Source organism: Xenopus laevis, chromosome 3L (assembly GCF_017654675.1).
Source record: "Xenopus laevis strain J_2021 chromosome 3L, Xenopus_laevis_v10.1, whole genome shotgun sequence".
NCBI lineage: Eukaryota > Metazoa > Chordata > Amphibia > Anura > Pipidae > Xenopus > Xenopus laevis.
Genome location: NC_054375.1, coordinates 95,721,292 through 95,743,742, shown reverse-complemented (window position 1 = coordinate 95,743,742; position 22,451 = coordinate 95,721,292). Strand labels below are relative to the sequence as shown.

The window sequence follows — 22,451 nt, the reverse complement described above, 5'->3', positions numbered from 1 at the left end:
TAATATTGATAAGCCACCATACCACGTCAAGGTAAAACCCCACATACACAAAAAAACCCTGTTTCAAAACTACATGCACTTGCATATTTACTTGAATCATTTAGACAGGGCTTTAAACTTTTTGAAATTGGCCTTAGGTGTGCATCCACAATCTCCCCTAGTACTGCCAAACAGAGCCTCAATGTAGGTTGACAATCCACATAGGGGCTACCAAATGGCCAATAACAGCCCTTATTTGGCACGCCAGGAACATTTTTGATGCTAGTGTTGCTCCCCAAGTAATTTTACTTTTGAATGTTGCTCACGGATTCTAAAGGTTGGGGATCCCTGGCATAATGTAAAGGGCCTATTTATCATTCTGTAAACAGGGCCCCTAGGCCCGCTGCTGTTCATTGCCCCTGTCCCGTCAGCCTTCCTTTGTGCACATGCGAAAATTTTCAGCATCAAGTCCGGAGTACTGGGAATTGGTGTACAGGAATTTTTTAAAAAACTATAGTATCTCCTATGACTCTCCAGTGCTTCCAAACCAATGCAGGTGTGGTTGGGTGGCTTGCTGCCCCCCTAAAATTCTGTCGCCCTAGGCCTGGGCCTTTGTGGCCTTATCACAAATCCAGGCCTGACTTTAAAACAAATAAAAAAGCAAATAAGGACCGCACTAGCTCTCCGCTCTCCCCTCAATTCAGGTGCACAGTCAAAAACAGTGTCCCCACTGTAGGTACAACAAAGACTCGAAAGGCAGACGGCACTTCTGAAGATGGGGTTTATTGGAGTTCCTGCTGGAAAAAACCTGACGCGTTTCGGGAGTTATCCCTTAGTCATAGGTTAGCCAAACAAATAACAAATAACACCAGAAAATGGTGTAAAAAGCCTTGTAAAACAGATGTCAAATTTATCAAGGTGTGTGTTCTATGGTTACACCACGCCATTATTTTACACCACTTCAGACCTCACATAATCCATCAAATTCAATGGGAAACCTTTGAGTTGCAAGTAAGCCCCAGGGGATAAAAATGCGATTGATGAACATCATATTCTCCCATAACATTTTCAAAAGGCTGCTTCCACTTATACAGGATTTTTTCACAGAGGCGCGCAATCACTAAAAATCAATACACAGCTTGATGAATACACAGTGTTTTCCACAGTAATACCTGGTGATATGTGGTGTATTTTGTGCCGCTTTTTTTTTTTTTAATTTCACCAAGGATATTTGAAAAAGATGTGCTTCCCAGTGAAGCCATAAAATAAAAACATAAATTTCTCATCAATTCAATTTGAGCAGTATGAATCGATAAAGTGAGGACCGGATAATGTGAGGCAGGGATAAAGTACTATGTTATTACATCTGATGCGTACATGTATCTGTTTGTATGTATCAGGCTGTCCTTGCTGTATTCTTGTCCAAGAAAAGCGAATTTTTAAAGAAAGGCTTTTTAATCTTTCCTGTTTGGTGCTGTCTATCTGATAATTGAGTCCTGCGGTTTTAGTCAAACGTCACTCAATATATGGCCATTATATGGCACCAGTTTATTTTTCTAAAGCTTTTTCGGCTTATGTTATAAAAGGCACAGTTTGCTTAGGAGCAGTAACCCATAGCAACCAATTAGCAGGTACCATTTACAGGTCACATTTTTTTTTTAATTTAAATTTTTATTCATTTTCTTAGACATAAAAAATTATCAAAGAGGAAATGACACTTTAATTAACTGCATATCTATTGCCAATGAATATATTTACATAGTGCATCATATTAGTTATTTGCTGTAAACTATCTTTTTCCATTGGATTCTAAAATTATCTTCTGTCAGCTGTGCCTTGATATGGTAAAGGGGGGTCAGAAGAGGGGGAAGTGACCGCTTGGTTTGGTTGGGGTATAGAGAGGGGGGAAACGGTGTGAAAAGGGGAGGGGGGAAAGTAATAGTTAAGGGGAAGTAAAGGAAGGGAATGAGAGAAAAGCAAAAAGATGCTTCTCCACTTTCAGCTGGAAAATTCAGTTGCTTTTGGGTTCTGTGTATGGTACCTTCTGTTATGGTATTGGTCCCCTGCTACAGGTGTTCCAGGTGCTGGGCCCACAGATACCACTCCAGTTCCCCCTCATATCTTGTTCAATAGTGCGTCTCTGATAGATTCCATTGCTCTGGTCCAATTCACATTAGTAATCAAAGTTTGCTTTCCTAGAATCTGTGTTTTTTACAATTTGCTGCTAGTAGGGATCTTGCTGCTGAGAGTGTAGTGCTCTGATTCTCATGCCTAAGAGGAATTTATGGGGGGCTATTTGTATGTTGCATTAGAGAACCTCAGAGAGCAGTCACAACCATCTTCCAGAATTCCTGGGCTACTATACAGGTCCACCATGTGTGTATGAAGGATCCCCTTTCTCCACATCCCCTAAAACAGGTCGCAAGGTCTTCATTGCCGCTGAATTTGCTGATACGTGTGGGGGTGTAGTACTAGCGAAATATGATGTTGTATGCTCTCTCGCTAGAAACTGCGCAAATGGATGTTTTTTTGGCCATATCCATATATGTGACCATGAGGTCTAAGTCTTCCTCCCATTTTACAGGTCACCTTTTTAAAAGGAAACATCTTATTGGTTGCTATGGGTTGGATAAAACCAATTGTATCATCCCTTTCTTGCAACTTAAGGTTGAAATTGTTGAGACTAGGGGGCACATTTACTTAGCTCGAGTGAAGGAATAGAATAAAAAATACTTAGAGTTTCAAATGTTTTTTTTGGCTACTTCGACCATCAAATTGGCTACTTCGACTTCAACTACGACTTTGACTTGGATTCGAACGATTCGAACTAAAAAATCGTTCGACTATTCGACCATTCGATAGTCAAAGTACTGTCTCTTTAAAAAAACCTTTCTAACAAATTTCTGATCGAAGGAAAATCGTTCGATCGATGGATTAAAATCCTTTGAATCGTTCGATTCGAAGGATTTAATCGTTTCCTTCGATCATTCGATTGAACGAATTGCTGTAAATCCTTCGACTTCGATATTCGAAGTCAACGGATTTAATTTTGACAGTCGAATATCGAGGGTTAATTAACCCTCGATATTCGACCCTAAGTAAATGTGCCCCTAAGACTTTTTTTTTTCTAAGTCTTGAAAAGGGCCCACATGGGACACAATTGTTCAGTGAGTTTGCTTTTGTTTGCTTGCTTAGCATTCAGCTCAGATTCAAAAGCAAACAGTTATGACCCATGTGCCCCCCTCAAGTAACTGATTGGTTACTACCTAGTAACCAATCAGTGGAAATCAAGAGAGCTGCAAAGCAGGAAGTAGTGTTCTGTTATTTTAGACATCCAGTCACTCCAGCCTTTATACATTACATTTTTGCCTATCTAACTATATTATAAACATTTTTTATTTTGTACAACCTATCTTTTTAACCAGTTTTTCTTTTTACACCAAACAATTCCTTTGACATCTGACCTGGACCTGATACAGATTATCAGCATTATGAAGTGTTCACAGCTAGTGAAATTACAAGTGCAAGTAAAGGGCCAGTATACCGCCATGTTCAACATAAGTTTAAGCAAATTCTTCAATCCCACTCTAGTTGAGTGGCATTTAAATTGTATTTATTAATCATAGGATATAGATGCTTCAGATGCATGTTTTTATCTGCTGAGTTAATTACAGTACACTGTATGTGTACAAGTGATACTAACATGTGATGAAATCATTTTGACAGATTCTCATGACTTTTCTACAGTACATTAAAAGAATACAGAAAGAAAAAATGGCTATGTTATTTTTTTATCCAACTCACATTCCATTTAAAGTATGTACTAACTAGACACTCACTGTAGGTTTTTTTAAACAATATTTTATTTACAGTGATGTGTACAAAAGTAGCTCCATATAATAAAACACATACATGCATTTTATCTACAATACAAAATGGTTATTGTTGCATTTAACGTTATCTGTAGTATTATGTGTTAAAGGTGATGATTACTCATCCAACATGATGAGTACATGTTGGATAACAAAAAGGCTACTCAAGCTCAAAAAGTCCCAGAATCTGTGAAAGGGAACTTGTTTAGGTATGATACCCCATCATTACCCTTACATAACAAGATAAGGAGCCCTATAAAATTGTTTTGTAAAAACAGTGGTTTTTGGAATATGTATTAGCGACATCTAGTGTCCCATAACCATGACTACATATTATCAGTTTTGCAACATTATTGCTCACATTGCTTATGTTTTAGAATGTATATTTATCATTTGTTGCTTTCTGTTTTTGGTGAATTTCTCTCAACACCAAATCAAAAAGCTGCTGCCATGGAGGAGCCCTTCTTCTTATCTACTTCTTTGCAACAATGGTGATTTTCGTTTGTTCTTGTCACTACCATGTGACTCTTTGCTGTGTACATCTGTTGGGACTACTGTTATAGAAATATACAGGCATGGGACCTATTATCCAGAATACTGGGGTTTCCAGATAAGTTTTTTTTCTATAATTTGGATCACCTTACCTTAAGTCTTCAAAAAATCAAGTACTATTTAATTATAACAGAGGAAAAGGAAATCATTTAAAAAAATGTGAATTATTTAATTATGTTGGACTCTATTGGAGATGACCTACCTGTAATTCAGAGCTCCTGTATAATGGGGTTCTGGATAACAGATCCCATACCTGTAGCTGCTATTTAACAGAAATTCTGCAGACACATGGCTATCTGCCCCCTTAGGTGATATTTTTACCACTAAGGAGGTAATTTTAGGGCACGAAACTAAAAGATTACAGGTCACAATATGGAAGAATTGTAGTTTGGGTATTGGATCTGTTATCCAGAAAATCGTTATCCTGAAATCTCTGAATTATAGGAAGGCCATCTCTGATTTTTTTTAAATGATTTCCTTTTTCTCTGTAGTAATAAAACAGTACCTTGTACTTGATCCACACTAAGATATAATTAATACTTACTAAAGGCAAAACAATCCTATTGGGTTTATTTCATATTTACATGCTTATTTAACGGCCATATTCCAATCTCACATTCAAAGGGAGCTCCCGGTTTGAGCAGCCATATTGGGGCACATGCTTGCACATAATGATGGAGTGCCACAACTTGCTCATTATGTACGTGACATCAGACGCTCATTATGAGCATCTGTGCTGGGCAACATGGCTGCTCATGTGAGGATAAAGATTGGTTTCGATACACTCATAGTTAGCAGTGGAGACTTCTAATAATGCAAACTTTTCAAATTACGTGACTTAACGTGAGCGTTATGCAAGACCAAAAAGAAAAAAAGTTCCACTAAACGACTCAATGCAGTGTACGCTAAGGTACCTCCAAATATTTATTCATGCGGAGTACAAAAAACCAAACGTTTGAAGGGCCGTCTGCCCCCTTCGTCAGTGATGTGGTGTACATCACTGATGAAGGGGGCAGACGGCCCTTGAAATGGTTTGGTTTTTGCAAATTCTGCAAAAAGGCAGAAGTTTGTTTTTGAAGAAATTAATAAGAAACAACACAGATATTGTTCTACGGCTTGGTTCAATCATTCATTTTGACCATTAGACTCTATATGAAAAGCTGTTGAGACGGGCCACAATTTTTAGTGTTTCCAAAATTTATAACTGAATTGCACCCCAATCAGAATCAATTTCATATAGTATTCCATGGAGAGGATTTCTTTGATTAAGCCCTAGTAGTAATTGTACTAAGTTTGCTAAAAACTTTTTTCCATATCAATGTGCATCAGTCACAAAGTTGAAGTTACGCAGGGGTTGGATATTCAAACAAGACAATGACCCTAAACACACTTTGAAATCTACAAAGGCATTTATGCAGAGGGAGAAGTACAATATTCTGGAATGGCCATCAAAGTTCTCCTACTTTAATATCATTGAATGTTGATTTGAAGCAGGCTGTCCATGCTCGGCAGTCATCACATTTAACTGAACTGGAGAGATTTTGTATGGTCAAAAATGGAACAGGAGCAATGGAGATTGGAGCAGGGAAAATTTAAAAAATGATTGTATCTACAGCGCATCCCCAGTGTTTTTGAACCAATGTGGGTGTGGTTGGGCACATGCTGCCCCCCTAAAATCCTGCCGCCCTAGGCCCGACTCTAGGTGGCCTTTCCACAAATCCGGGCCTGGACACTCATCAAAGGCTAAAGGAGGCATCTAGAGGCTGTTACATTTGCAAAAGGAGGCTCAACTAAGTATTGATGTAATATCTCTGTTGGGTGCCCAAATTTATGCACTTGTCTAATTTTGTTATGATGCCTATTGCATATTTTCTGTTAATCCAATATGTCCACTGCTGAAATACTACTGTTTCCATTAGGCATGTTATATATTAAAAGGAAGTTGCTACTTTGAAAGCTCAGCTAATGATAAACAAAACACCAAAGAATTAAAAGGGGGTTCCCAAACGTTTTCATATGACTGTATTTGCTAAAGCTCACAGTCCTATCTGTCTACCTTTATGAAAGATAGATTGTGTCCAGCAAATTTAATTGCTTTTAACTATGGAATAAGTAGGAACTTGGACAGTGGAGTGTTAATTCCTGTGATCTATTTGGATTTTGCCACAACTTGATACAGTGCCACATAAATATTCACTTTCTAAATGGTAATGCTGTTTGTACATGGATATAAAACTGCCTAAAGGATTGTGTACAAAAGATAGTTTAAGTGGTACATTCTCTACCTAGAGGACGATTCTCAATGGGTTGCTGCAGCAGTCTGTGTTAGCTCTAATTTTATCTAAAGGGGAATTACATGCCATTTTTATCATGAGTTCACTGAATAGGACTTGTGCTGATAATACTTTTTGACTGTGTTAATCAGGAAATAAAATCTAATCTGTAACGGTTCCCCTTGCCATTAATGCAATGTGGCTCTGTAACATGCTGTAGACATTTATGGCAGTATACAAATAAAAAGTCCATAAATATATTTCTGAGAGATAAACTATGATAGGCAAAGCCACATTGATGTTTTGCAATATTTGGTCACCAGAGAGCACTGTTTCTTGTATTTCTGAGTTCTCATCAAAACAAAAATTAATTTTAGGGAATAAGGTTCTTTCAAACTGAAGGGGACAGTATTTACTTGAGTTAATATGTGGGAAAATGCAGATATTTTGATGCCAACTAGCAAACTAGGGTCCAGGATGTCTCAGAGCTCTCCACACTTACCCACGTAACCAAGAGCAAAAACATGACCTGTCTACCTTGTTAAATGATTTCTTGTCTAGGATAAAACTAGAAAGTAGATTTTTCTGATATTCTTTAAAATGAAAAATTTCTATCAGTTACAGAAGGTAAAGCTAAAACATGAAATGGTTTGTAAATAGACCAGGATTGATACATTGTGTGACAAGGTTTTGCAAAATTCATGTCTAAACATATACATTTGGATGCCCTTGCGTTTTGGTCACTTTTCATGTATACCAAAATCATCACCACCATTATATACTAACCATATGGCTCCCTTAATTGTAGGGGTGGGAGTACATAAAAACCCAACAGAATAACTCAATTTTGCCAGCTTCTGGATATCTGTTTTACAAACACGAGACTCGTGACAATGTCAGAAGCGACCCCATAAGTTTGGCTTTTTACCAGTGTTGTTTGGAAATGTTTAAGCCAGAGGAGTCGAGTAGGAGTTCTGTATTAGCCAGGGAGATCATAGCATTGTACATTGTCCCTGAACATATTTGCCTGCGAATTTAACATGCTGTTAACTTTGTCATGTTTCATCTGTGCATATTCCTTTTTACAATATAATATCTCTTGTAGTGCTTTATATTAAAATGTTATAAAAAATGCTATACAAGTAGCTGATGCTTTTGGTTTTGTTTCCCATGTAGGAGATAGAAGCAGTGTGGGACTGGCCTACCAGGATACCAGGACAACTCCCGCTGGGCCCAGGTGTCAGTGGGCCCTCATGCTGCTAAACATTTGGCCTATTTCAAGGCCATTCCCTATTTCTTTGAGAACAAAGAGACTAAATAGATGGAATAATACATTATAGTATGTAAAGAAAAAAAGACTAGAAGAATAGAGGTTGAGTGAGGAGATTAAGAATAATAGAGAGTGGGACCCTGGTCTAAGGTTTTTGGATGGGCCCCTGGTGTCCCAGTCCGACACTGGATGGAAGTGAAATCAGAAATGAATGTCGTACAGGTCTTTCTCATTGCGCTGGGGTATGGAAAATGATATTTTGCATTGATTGTGGGAAAAGCTTCACACACAAGCCATCTCTTATAGACCACCAGTGAATTCACACTGGGGAAAAGACACCTGAGGACCCACATACCCAAGACCCTAAATATTTGTCCTGATTGTGGCAAAGGGTTTTCTAGATATTCTAGCCTTTTCCAGCATCAGAAAGTGCACAAGCGCGAGAAACCCTATAATTGCTGTCACCTTGAGAAAAACTTCTCTTGCAACTCTTTACTGGCAGCTCACCAGGCAACCATAAGGCCAATGAGCTGTTTGGTGGGAAATAACAATCTTTGTTTGTTGCTTAGTGTGATTTATGGTTCCATATTTGAGCTAAAAGATTATGATTTTTGTTGAAAGAAATATTTCTATGTTTACCTATTGCTGACAGCTTACCTCCAGAGAATAAACACCAAAGATAAATGTTATTCTCTGAGACTTTCATGGGAAATTAGAACTCTATACAGGTATATAGCTTAGATAATTAGTGACGGGCGAATTTGCGCCGTTTCGCCGAAAAATTCGCAAATTTCGCGCGAAATTCGGGAAACGGCGAAAAATTCGCGAAACGGTGCCGGCGTCTCGTTTTTGACGCCGGCGCCCGTTTTTTCAACGCTGACGCCCGTTTTTTTGCGCCGGCGCCCGTTTTTGACGCCGGCGTCCGTTTTTCTAAAAAAAAATTTTTGACGCCGGCGAATTTTTACCGCAAATTTTCGAGGGCGTTTCGCGAATTTATTCGCTCGGCGCGAATCTCGCAAATTCGCCGCGAATTTGCGCCTGGCGAATAAATTCGCCCATCACTATAGATAATAATAGTGTATATTTTCTTTACAAAAATAGAAACTCAGGTATATCTTAATTGCAAAACTCTCCCAATTTTGATTCACTCAATGTGTTTTGCTCAAGTTTGCTGCAGGGGCAGTGTGCATTTTTGTTCATAGCATAAGTCTGTTATTTGGGATCATATTTGGCACTTCTGGTCAAATTAGATTCACTCGTTCACAGTGCCCCACACAGTGTTTAAAGTGCATTAGACAGCACCCAATTCATGGAGCGATCCTTGAAGAAAAAAAGTTAAGTGTCGGGTAGATTGGGGGTGGGCCAAGGTCTAATCTTAAGGGTATTACAAATTTACAGGCAACTGCTTTGGCCGTAAATTTGTAATACCGGCCCCGGCCCTGGCGGGTGTTTTACCGGCTAGGGTTGTAAAATACCGGCTGGGTTGCAACCCTAATCACTAGTCTACTAGTGTTATCAATACTTATTTGACTTGTTAGGTCTTCATAAAAGCGAGGCACGTCATTTCCAGAGCTTGATTCATTCTATAACCCAAAGAAGGCGATTTGACACCAGACGACTAAATCTCCCCAAATCTCCACGTGTGTCTCTGCCCACAAGGAAACTTCAGGTGTCTTCGAAAAACTAAGCACTCCCGTCAGCAAATTTGATTCTAGCAGGCAGGAAGGCAGTTTGGGGAGATAAGTCGGCCAAAGAAAAGGCAATTTGTCACTGGATGAATAATGTCCCTGAATTTCCACGTGTGTCTCTGCTCTTAAAGGACCAGTAACATCAAATTTTTTTTTTCAAAAATTCGTTAGTACATAACGAAAAAATAACACCAACACAAATTAAAATTTAAAATAGCAAAGCCTTTATTAAGACCTTTCTGCTGTGACACGACTGGGAACTTGTAGAGGAGACGCGCGTAGAGCCAGTGGAAGTGTTTTTGTAGCGGCGGTGAACCTGCAGCCCCGTGTGACTGGGGAGGAGTCGGTACGAGATGTAACTCGACGAATGGGATGACAGTAGCTCCACTGCGGCCGAGGAAACAGCTGGTTCGACGTGTGGCAGTTACTCGGGCGGTTACCATGACTACGAAGGCTCCGGCAGCAGCATCAGATTCCGCTTATCCACCCGCTCTGACCTGCCGCCCGGCCCTTACACCACCTCCGCCTCCATCGCCTCCTCACAAGCCCCGGGCAAAGGCTCCGCCACGGTCAGCCGCAACCTTAACCGCTTCTCGGCCTTCGTGAAGAGCGGCGGGGAGGCGACGGGGTTCGTGCGTGACGGGGACAAGCTGTGTCTGGTGCAGGGGCCGGACGGGCCTGAGTGGCAGGAGAATCCCTACCCTTTCCGCTGTAACATAGACGAGCCCACGAAGCAGACCAAGTTCAAGGGCATAAAGAGTTACATCTCGTAGCGCGTCTCCTCTACAAGTTCCCAGTCGTGTCACAGCAGAAAGGTCTTCATGTGTCGGTCCTGCAGGGTCTTGATCCACAGCTTCAACTCTCTTCACCTCACTTCACACGCTGTCAGGGAGGACAAATCGAGCGCTGCAGGAAGGATGGTCGCCTTTTCGCCGTTTCTGAAGAGGACAGGAAGTGGAGTATCTGTAAGTTATTTCTTAATAAAGGCTTTGCTATTTTAAATTTTAATTTGTGTTGGTGTTATTTTTTCGTTATGTACTAACGAATTTTTGAAAAAAAAAATTTGATGTTACTGGTCCTTTAAAGGTATTATGCTTACAGTAAACAATCACAGGTTCCTCTAAGCAGCTGATCCAAGGGACTCAATTTGGAGAATCAGCATTGAGATTCAAGATCTGGTTTAGACCTAGTTCTGTGCCTTGTTCAGATGGGATCATTGTGACACTGCTTAAACAGCATTTGGTCCCATTTTTGGTTAATAATCATTGCTGTAAAATATATCTAAATATTGTCTGCTTGCTTAAAAATGTAGGGTAACTGTTGAATTGAAAACAAGAAACTCTGCAAGAGGGCTGCTTATAAACTAGTTAGGGACACAAAGCAAAATCCTCATATCATTACAGAGATCCTGCAGGAGTGTTTAGTTGGCATACAAGATTCATGAGACAAACCTTATCTAAATCAATGTCTGAAGTAAGCAGCTCAACAATTAGATAAGACAGAGGTATTTTGCAATTTAAGTGTGGGCTGATTAAATAAAACCCGAATCTTAAGGTGGCCATAGACGTAACAATTACGATCTTTCTTGGAAAAGATCTTTCCAAGAAAGATCGTTCGTTTCAATACACACGTGTAGAGCTGAATCGTCAGATATACAGGTAGATATACGGGAAGAAACAATAGAATTCTACCTGTATCTGACGATTCAGCACTAACAATGGGCGATGTTTGGGTCCCTTCAAAGGCACCCGATCAAAATTTTCCGTCCAGCCCGATCGACGAGCCGACCGATATCCAAGTCTTCTGCCGATATCGGTCGGCTCTTTTTCCACCATACACGCAACGAATATCGGACGAAAATTCGTTTCGTACGATATTATCTGTGTGTCTATGGCCACCTTAAGGCTACACTCCCATCTGAGAAATTTTTTTTACACCTTTGAAAAAATAACACATTTTCAGTTGAGGACTGACTGGAAGTGGCCAAAATTTTCAGTACAGGTAGGGGACCTATTATCAGGAATAGGCATATTTCAGACAAGGGATATTGCAGTAATTTGTATCTCCATACCTTAAATCTACTAAAAAATAATTTAAACATTAAAGAAGTTATTTCACCTTTCAGTTCAGTTGTTTTCAGATAGCTCACCGCAAATAAAGGCTTATGTCTTTCCAAAGCAGCTTGGGGGGAAATGCTAAACTGATACATTAGTTAATGACACTAAAAACTGCTTTTTAAAATACATTTTAAAGTTACCTATAGGTCATATTGATTTGCTGAGAGGTTTGTTTTTGTAAGTAATTGTTAGTTGAAGTTTCTAAACCTGACTGTTTTGCCAACCTGACTGTCCCTTCTCAACCTGTCAGTTAGAGATTCTAATGCTAACGGACTCCTGCTGCACAAATATGGCAGCCCCCTCAAAGACAAACACGGGGAATTGGATAGGCAATCCAAAAAAGCATTGGGCAAATACTTTATGGCAAAATTATAAGTGGCATGGAAAGCCAATATTAAGATAGGTGTAAAAAATGTATACTTTCTGGTATCAGTATCTCTTTAAAGACAGCTGGTATAATTGATACAATAGTTGTTAATATTCCACAGATGCTGTTGAGAAATCTATCAGCTAAATTCAATTATATTAAGTAATAGATAGAATAACAATATCAGGAGAAATCAATTATGCAGTGCATGAATATAAATAACTATTACACCGCTGTATCTAACCTTGGGTTCCCAGTTGGTAAACTACAATTCCCAGGATCCTGCAACATATAATTAATGGTTAAGGCATGCTGGGCACTTATAGTTCAGCAAAACATGATGACCTATACAAACAGGGTTTAGTAAATGATTATAGCACTGTAGTATATGTATTATTCATGCTGCTTTTCTGGGAAAAAAGATCAAATTTACTAAAATCTGACAACTCTCCTGGGGTTAATTTAACATGATATTGAACATTTTATCATTTTTTTCCTTACTGTACTTTTTCCAATAAAATAGAGTGTGAAGAAATCTACACAAACAGCAGCTTTCAATATGGTCAAACAGAAGTTGATGATTCTAAACCAGTTAGTAAGAAAAATAGTTATGTGAAGCCTTGCAAGATTGACAAACAAAAAGGAAACCATGCAATGAGTATAGAGGAATCTACAAATTTATCAGTTAAGATGGAAAGGACAACTCAAAAAGAAGAGAAGCGCTTCCTATGTATTGACTGTAGAAAAAGCTTCACGCGCAGGTCCTCTTATTGTGCATCAAAGAACACACACCGGCGAGAAACTCTTTATGTGTACAGAGTGTGGGAAGAGGTTTGGTCTTAAGTCGTCTCTGGTCAGGCATATAGGAACGCACATTTCAAAGACTCTAAACATATGTCCTGAATGTGGCAAATGTTTCAGCAGGTAAACTAGCCTTTTTCAACATCAGAAGTCTCACAGACTGAAGAAACCCTTTAAATGTTCCCATTGTGAGCGAAGTTTTTCCAGGACATTGCAACTTTTAGTTCATCAGAAAAGCCACAAGAGTGGGAAAGGATATGCATGTAAGAGCATAGATATGTATAAATAAAGAGTGAGTAGAACCTATAGTAACAAGGTTGAGAAATTCTGACCTTGTCCATCACCAGGTATGTCTTCATGTAAAACCCTAGTGAGACTAAATTGTTTGTTAATGATTTAATGGTAACAATTTTAAGGATGGTATGGTTGAAAATCCTCTTTTTAGGACACATATTGACTCCAGGGCTGTTGGACAATGGATATATATCTTTTTTTTACTTGTATATCTGTTTTTAATGCAGAAGGCCCATCAATATATAATAAGGTGCTTAGTGTAATTTCTGCCACACAACACACTAAGGGACCTATTTATTAAACCTCAAATGTTTGTGGTCCAGATTCTAACAGGGAAAACTCAAATTTTTAGAGATTTATTATACCCATAGCTGCTAAAAATCATAATCCAAAACCTATCAAGACCATGTAAAAGTCAGTGGCAGATGTCCCTGAAGATGTTTCTTGACATAGTGATCTGCTCTGGTTTTTGTCCAATAAATTTAGAGTAAAGTTGAGTTTTCAGAGCATCAATTCAAAATAGGCGCACAATTCAACTATAGAAGTCACATTTGAGTTCCATAATCTTGTGTTTTGGTATATAAACTGTGTTTGAAAATTCTCTCTCTTTATGTTTTTGCCTGTCAGTTTAAGTTACAAGTTAAGTTGTTTTGGCGTTATTGACCAAGCTAGAAGAAATATGCCTTGTGATCCTTAAATACACATCTTTTCTACCTATTTCTGTGCTGTTTTTTATTTGAACCTCAGAACATCTGATTTTTGTATATTTGTTTCCCAGTGGAATGCACTTAGAGAATCAATTATCTAATCACCTGAGTTTTTCACTTAGTACTTACACCTTGTAATAGTCTGTTCTAAATGTATTTAGTTAACTCTTGTTGATTATTTATTACCATTTGAAAAGCATTTACATCTGAAGGTAGTGTTTAACATTTACCTTGTACCATTATTATAAATAAGAAAATATAGCCATTTTTTGTTGCATTAGAAAAATATTTTAATCTCCTCCCTTCAAGTCATAAGATTCTAGCTGTCAGTATAGCAGGAAAATCAGCATGAACAGTGGTTCATCTAAAGAGCTACTCATGCTAAACAATCCTGTATCTTGGAGAAATAAGAAAAAACACAATGACATAATATGCAATAAATATACAATATATTCCTACTTTATAATCTTGCATGCATAATAAAGGAACAGTAACACCAAAAGCTGAAAGTGTATCAAAGTAAATACAATTTAATGTACTGTTGTCCTGCACTGGTAAAACTGGTGTGTTTGCTTCAGAAAGACTACTATAGTTGATATAAACAAACTGCTGTGTAGCCATAGGAGCTCAATTCATACAAAGTCAGTTCAGGGGATGAAGGTATATGGCACTGGCCTAGCCACACGCCAGTGGCAAATCCAAATTGAGAAGAATGCCAATACCTGTGGTTGCAGCAACAGGGTGATCCCAAATTTATTCAATGGTGCTATACAAATCTTTTCAAACTATCAAAGTCTGATCGTTTGAAAAATGTTGTATAGCACCATTGAATAAATTTGGGATTTGGCATTCTTCTCAAATTAGGGGCTGCCATTCAAGCTGAAAAAAAGGAGAAAAGACACAGGTTACATAGCAGATAGAGAAAACACCATTGTATTGGACAGGGCTTATCTTTTATGTGCAATGTAACCTGTGCCTTTTCCCTTTTTTTCCCAGCAGCTTGAATGGCTGCCCCCATGGCTACACAGCAGTTTGTTTATATAAACAATACTAGTCTTTCTGAAGCAAACACACAGCAATTACCAGTGCATGCTAACCGTGTATTACTGTATATGTCAATTTCTTTAAAACACTTTTACTTTTTTGGTGTTACTGTTCCTTTATTGTAGTTATATGTAGACATCTGTTAGTCAAGTGATCCAGCTTTTACTTTTTTAAACTTTTTACCTGAAAAGTGCTGAAAAAAACTTGTTTCGACAAGGAAACCCCCTCCAAACACAATGGGGCCTATTTACTATGCTTAACTGTAATGCACAGATATATTTTCGAAATCGGAGGCAGTAGACAGTACAAATAACATTACACTTTTTGGGGCAAAAACTCAATCTTTTTTAAGATTTATTATACCCACTGATGTTGCAAAATGCCAGAATCCGATAATTCAGCATCTCAGACCTGTTAAGGTCATGTATAAGTCAATGGTAAGATATTGTGGTTCGAAAAATTTGAGGATTCAGGAGAAGAGTCCGAAAAACCCATATGATTCGGTTTTCGATCGATTTAATTGCTATTTTTCCCGATCTGATTTATTAGAGTTATTTTAATGACGAATAAGGCAAAATCGTAGATGGGAGATTGGTTGAGCTTTATTTATTGAAACAATGAGATAAAATCGGATTTTAGTAAATAACCCCCTATGTCTTAGAGTGCGGTTGATTATGTTATGCAGAGATTGCATGTACTATTCGAAAAAATTATAAGGCCTGCCCTTTATTGTCAAAATATTATTGAAGTGGTTTCCTTGTTCTCAAAGGACAAGGCAACCCCCAAAAACATACCGTGTCAAAAGATAAGCCTACTTGAACTGAATTTTGACGTGCTCACTGATTTTCTCAGTGATGTAAGCTTTCCCTATACCAGCTCAATGCCCTTAAAAACTTTGCTGCAGAGGAGTTCCCAATAACGCTTCTATACCAAGACCGTATGTATGTGCTCAAACAACACTTCCAGCCTTGCGCGTGCACATAAAACTACAGCTGAAGCCTTTGCATCACTTATTGTAGTATTCAAGCACAAGTAAGTGTCTAAATAGAAAAAAAAACTAGCGATTCAGGAGGGGCAAAGGAGCACTACAAGTTGGAGGATTGCAGTTTACAAGGGTTGCCTTGTCCTTTAAAGCACCATTCTTAAAGGGATTCTGTCATGATTTTAATGCTGTAGTTTTATTACTAAATTACACTGTGTACATTGCATGTAATTCATACTACCAATTATATAAAAATTCTTGAACCAATAAAAATATTTTTTTTAGTTGTAAATCTGGTGTGTAGGCAGCCATCTCAGTGCATTTTGCCTGGTCAGCACTTTACAATGGAACTACTTTCAGACAGGCTATTGTTTCTCCTACTCAGCCATCAAAGCTTTTACCTTACCAAAGAAACCACAAAGGAGAAAAACTAGTTGAGAGCAAAGAATCTGAGGATAACTGTGATCAAGATCAATACCACAAACATACTGGATCTGACACAACTGTTGTCTGCAGTGTGGTGAAAGCTTCAGTGAAGCAGCCACTCTAATTAGACATGAAACAATACATACAGGGGTCTATGCATGCAATGGTATTTTTAAAAAGTACATTCATTGTTTTTTATGTTTGAAGGGCCAACTAAGGCACATTGCCTTTTATTTCTACACTTTGCTCAATGGAAATATTAGTTTATAATACACAAAAGCCATGAATATTATGAATGAATTCCTTATAAACGGTGAGTTCTGATGTCATCAGTTATAAACGGTGAGTTCTGATGTCATTTCTGTCACATGACTCACTGAAACTTGTGTATTATAATAAATAAAGTACCCCCAGTTGCCAAATATGAGGATATTAGAAGTTATCTCGGAGTTCCACGACCTGTATAAAAACGCTCGGCCTTCGGCCTCGTGTTTTTATATGGTCATGAAACTCCTCGGTGACTTATAATATCCTTATATTTTAAATAGAGGGTACTTTATTCACTATATATAATACACAAGGGCCATGAATATCTTGTAAATTATATCCTTATAAATGGTGCTTAATGATGTCATCGGTTATAATCAGAGCTTAGTAATGTCATTTCTCTCTCATTACTCACTGAAACATGTGTATTATAATAAATAAAGTTGCCCCTGTTGCAAAATATGAGGGTACTTTAAGTCACCTTGTACTTTCATGACCTGTATAAAAACACTCATGTTTTTATATGGTCATGGAACTCCTCTGTAACTTACAATATTCTTAAATTTTACAAGAGCGGGTACTTTATTCACTATATAACAATGTTTCTCCTTATTCCAAAGTTGCACTTCGACCCATGTGTGTTTTAAAAAACATATACAGAATATCTGACATGCCTGCATAATAAGCAAAAGTTTTAGCCTATACTGCAATATGGCAGCCATCTCTAGATTCTAACTCATCTCTTCTCTACCTGTGCAGTAAGCGTGGAAAAAACTTTACACACAAATCATCCCATATTGTGCATCAAAGAAGTCACACAGGGGAGAAACTCTACATGTTTTCAGAGTGTGGGAAGAAGTTTGGGCTGAAGTCCTCGCTAGTCAGACATCTAAAAACTCACACTGGACCAGCTATCAATATTTGCTCTGAATGTGGTATATACTTCAGCCGTTATCCTGACCTGTTACTACACTTACAAAGCCATACTGGTAAATTCCCAGGGTTTAAATAGAGTGGCATTTCCCAAATGTAGATTATTTTGTTACTTTTATGCACCAGTTTGATCTGGAACATTGGCTGGATAGGCTTCAGCTCAGTTGTGATGGTGCTGCTGTTTTTGGGAGAGGATGGCTGAAAGGTTCGGGGAGATCACATTCAAACATCTGTTCAGGAGAATGGTATTATAAGTAGTAACCAGCATGGCTTTATGAAGGACAGGTAATAGGTAAGCTCTGCCCTCTGTTTGTTGCTACTTAAATGTGTGAAAACCATTAAAAGATAAAATGTGCCCCAAGTTCAATTTTGAAATTGTCATCTCAATGCCTTATCTGATTGGATTTTGCCTACTAATGTACACAGACACTAATACATTTTGTTTATTGCCGTTTCGTTTATCTTGTAAAGCAAAGTGACAGCTGTTCTGGCCTGAGTAGATGCCATGAAGATTCACCAAGGCCATCAAAAAATAAATCCATTCTGTAGACTAGATATCATATCCCACTAGATTCCCATTTTAAGACATATTTACAATACTAAAGCATGGAATTGGGCTTTCTTTTTTACAATAATAAAAATAATAATATTTTTTCATTCATCAGGTCAAGAGTTAAACATCTATAGCATTACCCTTGTAACATTACTGTTGGTATAGTCTTGCAAGCTTATGCATGACATTTACTTGGTTACATCACATACACCCCAAATTAATTTTGGTTTCACCTAACTTAAATGCTTTTACAGTACCTGTGCAAGTTGATGGATGGATATTGATTATTTATTGTGTATATTTTAGAAGGTGAGCAAAAACAGAAGAAGGAAAGAACGAATAATTCCATACTTAACCTTATTTAATTGATTGGGGAGTTGAATTTGATATTTCAAAATCCCTCAGTGCTGATGACAACCCTGGGGAAGGTGCAGGAAACCTTGAAAAGAAATGACAGCCATTCAAATAAAGGCAATTCTGTTGGGCATGAGAGTTCCAGCTTTGAAATAAATGTTTGGGGCAGTCTTAATAGTACTGACAGAACTTACTGTGGAGAGAAACGCTTTTTGTGTATTGACTGTGTACACCGGAGAACACACACAGGGGAAAAGCTGTATATGTGTACAGAATGTGGCAAGAGGTTTGGTCTTAAGTCATCCCTCGTGAGACATCAGAGGATTCACAGCATAGAGTTATTCACATGTACTGAATGTAGCAAAAGCTTCAGGGACTATTCAACGTTTTTACATCAGGCATGTCACACAGGGGAACGGTCATATAGAGAACCCCATTTAACTGTCCACTAGAAGCACCTGTGCATTACAGTTTTTCTGAACTTTAAACTATTTTGAAAAAGAATTATATTTCTCACGCATCATGCAGAATGATGTCTGAACAGTTGAAAGCTCAATATTAAGCTAAAATATATAATGTGTTCTTGGAATATCTCCCATACTATGCTTTTATGGGTTTTAAGACTTGATGTAAATAATGCACCTGAATAAAGACTGCAGATAAATTTATCGTGCTATGGAGTCTCACTTCTAAGTACGACTTGTAAAAAAAATGTGTTGACAATTAACTTGCTTTTTATAAGTATGTGTCTTTTAAATATTCTGTCTTTCCGCAGTTTCAAAAATGCTAAGGGGGCAACAATGTTGAGGAAATGCTAAAAATGTGTGTTATTGCGGGTTATTAAAATTTGTGAAGTATAATTATTGTCAATCATCAGTTTGGTGAAAGTAAATGTAAATAGAAACACTCATTTGCACACTTTTTAAATTTTCATACACGTAAGGCTGGTTGCACCGGATCCTGAAATGTTATGGTGAGGGTGGGCCAAGTCTGTTAGAGAAAGTTGGCTAGCTAGCACTCAGGATTGGCTCCCACTTAGCTCCAATCACTTCAAAGTGTACAGTGTGATAAAACATATTATTGATATGTTTTACTCAAGTTAAATGAAAGGGTACAAAGTGCTGATTATGTACTTGCAGATGGGTTGTTCTAATAATATTTATATAATTAACCAGCTTTAAATCTCTTCCTCAGGTGAAAGCAAATATTGATGTATACCAGTTGGTGCATATTTATGTGTATACTGTATATTTCATTTCCATGTTGATTTTTTCACATTTATGAGAAACGGGTTCAAGATAAAAAAAAGATGCAACATATTTATTTTACTACTGTTGTCAAATCCTTGTAAAGAGATGTAGATTTAATCCACCTATAGATAATAATGCTTTGAACACGTTTCAATCCTTGGTTACTGGAATGTAATGCACTATGGTTATGGACCATAAATAAAGGTATTACCGCAACTTCTCCAAATCTGAGTGTTTACAATTACAAAATGTCAGTAATAATGACAATCATAATTACAAAAGCAGATAAGGGCTGAACTTTGGTAATTCTGGAAATGAACACGACATAGAAGAATCGGAGAGGCAACTTAATGACATGTCATATGAATTATTTCGACATGATCCAACATGGAAAGTTAATAACGGATTCATTATTATGTAGTTCCAAACTAGAAGTGTTATAACTACGGAAGTAAAAGAGGCTCTAATGGAAGATTACCCCAGAATTCCAGTTTTTTATTTGCTTCCGCCCTAAAATACATTAGGATCCATTACACCCTCCAGGCAGACCTGTTGTCTCTGGCAGTAGTTCCTTACTTTAGCCATTAACTGTTTTTGTAGACTGTTACTTGCAACCAATTGTGCAGAATGTACCTACCTTTTTGATTTATACCATGGATTTTTCAAACCAGCTGATCATATACCTGTTCCTGAATGAGGTGGTTTATTTCTGAATGTTGCAAGTCTATATACATGCATTCTACACAAGGAGGGCTTAAGGTGGCCATACACCGAGAGATCCGCTCATTTGGCGATGTCGCCAAACGAGCGGATCTCTCTCTGATATGCCCACCTTGAGGTGGGCAATATCGGGCTGATCCGATTGTGGCCCTGGGTGGATCTGGGGCCCAATGATCGGATCCTAACAATGGGTAACGGGCGGTCGGATCACGGTACTGCATCAACGAACAGATGCGGCCGCGATCCGACGGGATTTTTAGTCCCGTCTGATCCACATCTGGCCGACTTTCGGCCAGATATCGATCAGGGAAGCTCGTTGGAGGGCCCCATACACGGGCCAATAAGTCTCACTCTGTCGGCAGCTTTTATCGGCCCATGTATGGCCACCTTTAGAGAGATTTACCAAACAGATTATTCTATTGGTATGTTCTCTCATGCAGACTGTGTTAACCAAGAATTACAGCTAGGAAAAAAATGTAGCAAATTATCTAGAAATATGCTAAAAACATAAATATATCATATTAACCCATAACCACAGATACTGAAAAGTTTAAATATTAGAGAAAGAGTATGCATCACTATCCGTGCCATTACTATCCATGCCATTATTGTCCCAAATAAAAGGGCACAGAGAAAATTCATTAATCACATGCAGGCTCATGATATTAAGTCTGTGTATCTTTTTTAGTTCCAATTGTAAAAACAGGGCTGCCATCGGGGGGGGGGGTACTACAATCAGGGTTCATGCTGAAGAAAGGGGTCCCAAGAAGAAAAGGTGTGATTTGCAGGGTTGTGAAGGAGTGTTACTTATGGAGCAGTGGGTGTTGTTTGAGCAGACCATGGGTGGGGCTTCAGTTTAATTAGAGATTGGGGGCACGTTAGTGCACGCGAGAGGCTTTTTATTAATTGGGGCCCCCTTTTACTTGTTACATGAAAATGATAGTGCTTTTATCCTGTTTCTTTGAATAAAAAATAAAATACCAACATTACATTTCTCATATCACACTTTTTTTCTGTATTTGTTTTGCACATAATTCAGATTTTTCACACAATGTTTGGATTAGTTCTGTGACCAAACACAGATAATTCCCATGCTCCACTAAATGTCCTCAGAGAGAGAATCACCTTATCCAAAAAGGTGTGCTGTCAGCCATTGATCAAAGCCATGTGTTTCATTTCCTGGACAACTGTCTTTAAATTGGCCAGGAAGAGTGAAGACTTCTGTAGCTCCTTTGCTAACCATACCCCACTCTCTTGAATGTTTTTCGTTGCACCATTGCCCAAGTCTTACATAAAACTTTTCCAATTTTTTGGGGGGTAAGTGAGACCGTTAAGAAAGAAGCCACACTGCATTACTGGATAAGCACTTTTACTTGAGATTTATTTTGCATCTGTGATCACAGCTCAGCTCTTTTTTAGCGCAACTTCTAGTAGCATCAGAAAGAATTTAGTGTAAGATGTAGCAGCAGACACAAAAAATACACACAAACCGCGATTGCTGATGTGAAGGAAAATGTTCTCTAATGCATTATCGATAAAAGACTAGTTAGTTCTATCCATAGCCACTTTTCAATTGGCCTTAGGGGCTGATTCACAAAAGGTCGATATTCCTTAATGCACATTTTTGTGCGTTATTTAAGATGCGTTATTTAAGGAACGATTCATCAAAGTATTTTCGCATGTGTTAATAGACATATCGCAAGCGTTAATTCTACATTTCTGCACAGCTGTATTCTAATCACATTGCATTATTTATAGAATAAAATTAATCCTAACTCATTATTCACTAACATCTTTTAAGTGATAAAATCATAAAATAGTGTGATAATTACTGTGAAATTTAACACCTCCCAAGAGTAGGCATTACTAAACAACATCAAATGGATTAATAGAGGAATATGTAGTGAGGAGCTGTAGGACAGCAAATAAAGACCTTTATGAGGAACTGGAGACTTAACTACAGCCACTAACACATTTTCATGATACCTTGGGCAGATCCAGA

At 38.1% G+C, this 22,451-nt stretch overlaps 1 pseudogene; it reads left to right on the top strand.

The window, feature by feature from the left end:
• Window positions 1–10,075: 10,075 nt before the first annotated feature.
• On the top strand, window positions 10,076–13,208 carry LOC121401242 (annotated as a pseudogene).
• Window positions 13,209–22,451: the final 9,243 nt, after the last annotated feature.